The following is an 8649-nucleotide window of genomic DNA, read 5'->3' on the forward strand; positions in this document are numbered from 1 at the left end:
CATTGTACTTGAAACTTTAACTAGTTAATTTAAGATTATTAAATGTGACTCAATGTAAAGGAACCTTTGAGGAATTGAAACTATATCTGTAATTGCAAATGTGTATTTTTTGTGTATGTTCATATTGCTTCCGCATTAATGTTATCTTGATGTTGTTTAAACTCAAAAAAAAAATATAGTTCAGTAAACATTGTAACATGTTAGGTTTATTTTCTCTTGGGTTCCCGAGCAGGGCGTTACACTAGCCTATTACTATATTGGTATTTAGTATAGATGGAAGAAAAACTAACAAATCTGGTTGTCAATAAAAACCTATATCCTTCTCAAATCAGTCAAATATCTTTTTTCTAGTGGCATACATATTCCAAAAGATAGTTGAAATAAAATACAAAATGGCAGTAAGTGTCAAGAAACACAAGAATGAACCCAACCACTTAATACAATACCCTATTCCAATTGTGCTCACAACAGATGCAAATGTCCCAATTGAATTAGTGATATCTACAAATATGAAGAATAAGATTTTTGTCATGAATGAATCCAATTTATAAGAAATCAATCCATTGCCTTGAAACTTCAGGATAAAAAAGGGACCAACCATCATACCATAAAGAACTTCTACATATTGTAGTGTTATATCCTAATTATACAACAACAAAAAGAAGAATCTAAATATTCAGAAAGCAATTTTTCTAAGTAGAGAAAATCATGATATCATTGTTGAAGCTACTTAAAGCTATTGACACACACTGAATTCAAATGAAGGAGTTCTGAATAAATGGTAGAATGATATACTTTAGTAAGCTACAAATACCAACTGTAATATATTTGAAAATGAAGACAATAGTATATCAATCAAGACAAGAATACTATATGCATATTTAGAAGAAAACCAGCTTGGCTGAATGAACTCAAACTAAGTGCCATTGTTAGCCATGCTATTGCAATAGTGAGGTTTAAAGGAAGAATTTAGACCAAGGAGTGTTATTCCTAGACCTAGAAAACTGATTGACTATACATGTTTACAAAACAAATGATATACTTAACATTGTTTTTTATTGTAACAAAAAGTTTTTAAGTGTGCCTTGTGCTCAATATCAGAAAATGTAATTAGTTCAAAATTAAAAAGACATAAGCTAATTGAGGAGAAAAACTTCTCAAGGACCAAATTTAAGTTAGAACTTGTCATATGGTGGTATGGCCTTATGGAGTACTTTTAAATGTATAAAATAATTAGTGGAGCTCTCCATTTTAGAAAACTAAAAATTGTCATAACATTTGAAGGTGTGGAGTTTTATGAATACTCAAAATTTTGTGAAAATCTAATCTATAAAATGTTCATTGATGTTTTTTTATGAAATCCAACAAATTAGCTAATCTATTTTTTTAAAATAGTGTAAATCAACCAAACCCATAGCAAAAGTGGCAGACTAATGATAAACATGGTAATGGGAGCTGAGACAACATTTGGCAACAAAAGCATTATTTAAAATTGGCACAATTCAAGGTTTTTACTTGAAAATTTTATGACTACATAAGCAATTTGGCTATAACCAGAATAAGCTTTAATTGACCTACATGATTTTACACATTATAGTGACTGAATAGCTAGATTAAACCAAATTTTTTGAAACAACACCAACACGATACCCTATAACTGCCATTTCCCCCCATGGAATAGCACTAAACCATGCAACTTGCTTCAAATTTACATGAAATACCTATATGCAAAGATGAAAGTGACTTTATCATATCCGTGCTTGAATTTAAATGTAGTGAAAATTTCAATATTAATGAACTAAAACTATATTCATGACTCTTGTGATTTTGGTTTGACATATTCCTTGATTAAAAATATTTTTAAAAAAGAGTACACATTGCTATTAGAAGAAAGCTTATAGTTTTGAAATATACTGGCATCCAAGAGAGAAGAACAAAATAACCCTTAAGACAACAAAATATTAGACATAAAAAAGATGGACTTGCAATGTTCAAGTAAAGATATCTTTCATATACAACTCATGCAATTATTTGTAACATTTGCGACTATTATCTCCCATGTTAGTAACTTAGAAAATATAAAACAAAAGGGAGGTATTCTTTGAGTAGTTTGGATAGTGGACTTTTTAGTAGACATTGGAGAATACTCAATTCCATCATGAATAAGAAAAAGTTCTAATTTTAATATTCTAGGATGAAACTAAGGATCATTACAAATATTTGGAACCCATATTGAGAGCCAAGAAAACCTAGGACTCCAAATGTAAGGAAAGGTCCATAAACTCTAGGTTGTGACATTAGTATTGGAGAAGCAAGTAAACTTATCACATTACCTAGATGAAATTCATCCATTGAGATGCCTACTACTATAGCTCATTCCATACTATGAAACTACCTTGAATAACAAGAAAAAAGTTAACATATTGAAGTTATCTTGAGCATCTACAATTGAATAGTGAAAACAAAGAGGCAGGACACTTTGACTAAATACCATGGGTAAACGTGCTATAATACTATATGATGAAGAAAACATTAAAATTATAATAAAAAGAAATTGAATTAATTCAATAAAGTGTTTTTTTTGAAATCTTACCTTGAAATTGTGGTGTTTATACAGGGCAAGGTTACACCTTCAGCAACACCAAATAGTGCGCAGACAACAAGGAACATCCATATTGAATAACCAAAAGCCCAAGGGGTGAGAAAGGTTTCCAATGACCATATTAAAACCACCATGCCATAACAAATTTTCCAAAATAATGATATGCCAAGGCTCCTCCAGCAACACTAGACAATAAATACCACGCCGCAGGAAAGATGACTATAATGTTCCAAAAGATAGACTAGTCTCTGCAAATGAGCTTTAATCTTCATATTAAAGTTTTATGATATTTTTGATTATGAAATACCAAAAACATAACAAAACATTTCAATGGAAAATCAAAGAAAATAACCATAAAATCCCACATACAAATTGGGACCAATAATACATTAGCAAATAACAATAGAATCCCATATATAAACCCAATTAAATCAATTAGATTAAAAAAAAAATTTGAAAATAATAATAGAATCCCACATAAAATATAGTTACATCAATTAGAAAATGAATGAGTTAGATCCAATCTCATTTATTTTCTAATGACATGTACACCCATTAAAATGAAGCAAAAGTTTTAAACATGCAATATTTTCTCTCTTCAGATGGTAGTTGTTTTCAAAAACATGTAACATTTTATAGTAGACTGACCAAGTATTAAATAAATTTTTCATTTCTACTAAATTGCACCATGAACTAAGATTAGATAGATTAGAATTCCACATGTTTAAATGAAAGATTGAATTCTAGTATTTGGAGTAAATGGGAATACAAAATTAAAATTAATGTAAATTCCAATTCCAATTTAGTGCATTCAAACTATAGTTTACAAATTTTTCAAAGTTAGAAATATCAATTTTTGTTCAATTCTAGCAACCCACTAAGCTCTTAGAGAATGTGCAAAGAATGATTTTTTAAAGAATCTCTACTGAACATCAAAACATTGATTCATATATTTCACAACTATCTTATAAAAAAGAGTAGTATACTAATCTATTCAAAATTAAAATTCTAATTAATCTTTGTATCATTTATGAGGAAACTAAAAAAAATTTATACTTGGGAAATCAAATTGAAGAGTTTTCAAATTAAGACCACATCAACATTTTAAAGAGGAATGTAATCTCATGAATGGCAATGATTGTTGGATTAAAAAGGATTTGTTGAAAAAGGTTTAAAAAAATCAAGCAAATAAAATGGGAAGCTTTAGAAAGAGCTATGAAAATTCATAAAGCATGATGAAGGTGGTTTTAGAAATATTTAGAATAATTACGGGGTTGGGGGGGGGGGGGGGGGGTGAATCAGTTACTCAAGGTCGATATGTACCATTTGAACAATTAAGCATTAATCACTTCACTATTCTGCTTATCCCACTGTTACTTAGTCATTACTGTAAAACTATCATAAACATAAACATACCTTGCATTGCATAATGAGAACACTATTAAATTTAAACATTCATACAAAAATTCATCACAACTTGACACTAAGATTTTACGTAAAAACACAAATTGGGAAAAACTACCAGCAACATGTCACTCTTTTTTCACTCTTCAAAGCGAGCTTTGTTAGGAGTCAACCCTGTTAAAGGCTACAATACACACTATTAAATGTGACCTAGTTAGAGGGTTTAATCACCCTATTAGGACTTTCCTTGTAAGAGGACTTTGATCATTCCATTTAAAATGCCACCTAGTAAAGGATTTACACAGACTGTTAAGTCTTCAAATGATTTTTAGGTCAACCTTTGTTAAAAGGATTTCAATACAAATTGTCTATAATGATAAAAAAGAAAACAATAGGTTTGATCCGTGTGAGTACAACTCACTTTTTTTTGGTTTAGATCTCTATTTGATCCTTATGTTGGTTCATTGATAAGCCTTTTACAGTCATCTTTTATCTTGATATTCTTGGTCACCCTTCAAGTAATTAGTCTAATCTTCTCATCAACACTTAAGCCTTTTGCTCTAATTTTCTTATTAAAAATAGTGTCATATTTGGAAGCTTTCTCCTTTAGCTTTGCATTCACACACTTGTGTGCTTTTGATTAACCTTGCTCTGTATGTCTCTCTTCACATAGAAACTCACTTATACAAAAACTAGCTCAACTTAGCTTGGCTTGACTAGACATGGCTGGAAATCATGCTTAAAGATCAATTTTGTATGTCTTTAAATAGGCAATTCATGCTTTACTATTTTCTACATCCACCATAGATCTTAGGGTTTACCATCAGATTCAAGTTGATTCAATGTATTTGTTCATCTTCTTGATCATCCTCTAGAAACTTCTCTAGAATCTGTCTGTTAGGTATTTACCTAATCACCTCCTTGAATTTAATGATCCAACTCATCAATCTTATCCTCAACATGTTTTACATCTCCCAAGAAATCAACTAAGTTGGCTTGATCATATGTTTTCTTTGAATTTTGTTCTCTTACTGTCACTAAAAAATCTCTAAATACTGATACTCGATCTATACTAAAATATTTAGTCTCTATAAAGCTTCATGCTCAACATCAACTAGCTTTCTTGGTCGATGTTAATGCTTGGTCAATAATAGATTTTCTTGGAACTAACTATAGCTTGATTGACACTAGCATTACTTGGCACTCCTTAGTATTTTTCTCTTTTTCTTTGCTTAGCCTAGCTTTCTTGACATAAACAATTACTTTGCTTTATCAAAGTCTATCTAATCAAATGTCCATTGTAAGTTCCTTTTCAAAACTTCAACCTTTTCTCTAGGTGCTATAGTTATGAGTAACTTCACAAATTCTCTTCATCAATAAAATAGATATGACATTTAGATTAGAGAAATATGTCTCATCCATAGATTTGACAATAATGAAAAAACAATAATTGTTCCAATTGTATGTTTCCAACAGTCTCCCTCTTTGGCATTGATGGAAACATCTCAAACATTGTGAATACTAGTAATCTCTTACATGATTTTCTCCCTCTGAGGTTTATCTTACCTCATTTCTTAGTAATCTCTCCATTTGACTTCTCTTAGAAATCTCTCCCTCTTTCAGTAATCTTCTAGTAAATTTCTCCCTCTTTGACAACACTATTGAACATGTGTAGCTCTCGTAGCTTCAAAAATCTTCATACATCTAAATTATGAAGATTTTGCATGTTTGGTTGATACTTGTCATCTGTCTATGATTGATCTATTTATGTTGTATTGAACTATTTTACCTTAGGCATTGTTGGCCATTTTTGCCCTCATCCAGCCCATCATTGATATCCAATCAAAGAAACCTTCAATGGGTTGTTTTCTTTGCAGTGGGTCATCATGCTAAAGTTAGTGGCTAACATTTCGAGTTAGCTTAGTCCCTTCTTTGACCAAGTTGACTTAGTTTGTTCTTTTACCAAGTTGAAATTTTTCTTTTTGACCGTGTTACCTCAGTTTTCTCTTGGTTAGGCTAACTAATACTAGATTTGATGGCTCCCATATTTTTGTGAGCTATCCGCTCATCTCCTTGAAAACATGAGATGTTTCCATGCATTGCCTTTTTGGCACTTCCTCCAATTGCAATGCCTTTGCGAGACCTAGAGCTCAAAATCATATAAGATGATGCCATGTGTCTTCATCCTAGTATTTCTTCATATTGTGGAGTCTCTACAAGGTTTTGAGGTCTGAAATTGTTCCATATAGTGGAGGGTCCCATCTTTGGTTTAAGTCTTCCCAATATGCACATGAACAGATCAACGATGGAGATTCCATGAAGGGTTAAAAGATTGTTGTCCATTTTGTCAAATGGAATTACATGAGATATTTCCATGCATCTCCATTCTAGAGTTTCTCCATGTTGCAATTCTTCTTCAACACTTTGGAATCCAAAATTGTGCCACGTGGCAAAGAGGATCTACATTGACAACTACATTTTAATATCTCATTGGGGAGATTTTCCGCGGCATCTAGATCATCTATTTTAAAGAGAAGACCTTCATCGACATTCAATGTTCAAATTTGGGAAAATCATTTTTATTCTCCGCTATGAACCCTACATGTTGTGAGCGGATAATGCATCTTGTTATCCCTCCCTGCATTTTTTGGCCATTTCATACCATTAGGACTAGTTCTTCAGTACCCAACTACTTCTTGGGCCTTGATTGACATGATGCCAATGCACTCCATGCCTCTTCAATGCATATAATGATCAAATTTTAGTGATTTGATCTCTTATGGCTGGGTGTACAGGTTTTGGTCTCTTCCTATCACTTTGAGCATCAGATTGCACTCCATGATCATATTTCTTTCTGATTCTCAGTTATTACTCTTGTTTGTAACTAAACTCCACCTGGTTGGGGTTTGAACTAAATGTTAAATCAGAGTTATGCTTGAACTCTTTAAAAGGCAGTTATAAAGGTGTTTTTAGGGGCTCTTCTCTATTTGAATGGTTTGTAGTAGCATTATGTTCTACAATCTTGTCTTCCATTAATGAAATATTTATGTTCTTACTTCTTGCCATTTATTAATCTATGCATGTTTATTGCCTTGTTTTGAACATTTCTTTTCCATTTTCTCAGGTCTATGTGTTGTGTTAAGTCTATTAGCAGTTGTTGTATAGTGGAATTCCTTTCCTTTCAACACTTCAACTAGTTTTCAAACCTGCATGTGGTTTCTTAGAAGGTAGAATAGAGTCAAGATTAGTGTAGTTGGGTTTTTTGTTGATGTGTAGTACATCTATAGGTGGAGGTAGTAACCATATTTCTATCTTTGTGAATTACTCCCTTTCCCTTTTTGCATTTATTTTATGTTCTCTCTCCCCCTTTTCCTTCTAAGTGGTAGTGTAGGTGCATCCTGATAGTAAGGAAGCTGACCTTCTCTAGAGTTTCAGCCCTAGAGCATAAGTCCTATACTTGGAGGTTGTTTCCATGATACACAAGGTCACTTGAGGGTCATACCTTAAGAAAGGGTGCAAACTTTTGTGTCAATAGTTTTTGGCACACCTGATGGGACAAACAAATTCAACTACATAAGTCTGTTGGTAGCCATTACAATCTTGATTCATTGAGAAATTAGGTGTTTTTCTCAATGTCATTAGCCTTTGGGTACATTCCATCAAACACCATGGAGACTCTAGTGCACTTCTACTAGTTTCAAACAGACCCAATGTTGGTATGTAAAGATCAACTTTGATCTTTGGTGATTTTTGAAGATTTCTTTGAAATTATATCTTTTATGAAGCTGTGACCATGGACCCATTTCATAGAAACAACTACTACATCCTCCCCCCACAAATATCATGACATTGATATTCCTCAACCCTCATATAGCCATTTTCAATCTTAGCCTAAAGCTGGTTATTGCTAGTATGCTTAGAGTTATTACTTTCCTCCTACCCCTGCTCCACTAGTCCCAACATCCCCATATAAAAATCTCAAAGATATGATGTTGGAGTTCCAAATGAAGATGGATTGGAGGTTTCATGAATGAGATGAGTAGTTGTTGGCCTGTGATAGGCAGCTTGATGAGATTTCAAGGGAATAGGAGATAGAGAGACAACATGAGGAGATGTCATACCAGGCCTATCTCCAACAACAACAAGAAGAGAGGGAGAAATAAAGACACATTGAGGAGAGACTTTCTATGCAAGATGCTACAACAAGAGAGGAGGAAGTGAGGCTCTAATTAGCTCATTTTCAAACCAAAGAAGTAGAGGCAACCCCTTCTCCAAGACTTGTCATCCCAAGCTTCAAGAAGCCCCCTCCATCACAAGAGCCACTGTTGTAAACCCCTCCACTCCATGTGCAAAAAATACGGCCCCATGAGCCTTGCATACCCATTACCATTTCACTCTTTGAGGGTGGACTGATTATATGGAATCTTAATGGTCCAACCATGTTATTTTGGGAGAGTGAAGGAAATTTCAAAAAACTATCATGGGAGGAGTTGTAGCTTGTTGAGGAGGATAAAGAGGTAGCAATTGAGAAAAATGAAGAGGATCTAATCCTCTCCTTTGAAGAGCCCCCCTCCTTTTTTGAGGAAGAAAAAGAAGAAAAGTTTATTCCTTTCTTTGAGGAACAAATTATGACTTTTGAACCA

The 8649-nt window shown here is 33.0% G+C and overlaps 1 pseudogene; it reads right to left on the reverse strand.

The window, feature by feature from the left end:
• Positions 1-328: 328 nt before the first annotated feature.
• On the reverse strand, positions 329-8396 carry LOC149552866 (putative anion transporter 3, chloroplastic; annotated as a pseudogene).
• Between the last annotated feature and the right edge of the window lie 253 nt (positions 8397-8649).

The sequence above is a fragment of the Cupressus sempervirens genome, chromosome 6 (assembly GCF_028749045.1).
Source record: "Cupressus sempervirens isolate cs-2001-9-10 chromosome 6, ASM2874904v1, whole genome shotgun sequence".
Classification (NCBI taxonomy): domain Eukaryota; kingdom Viridiplantae; phylum Streptophyta; class Pinopsida; order Cupressales; family Cupressaceae; genus Cupressus; species Cupressus sempervirens.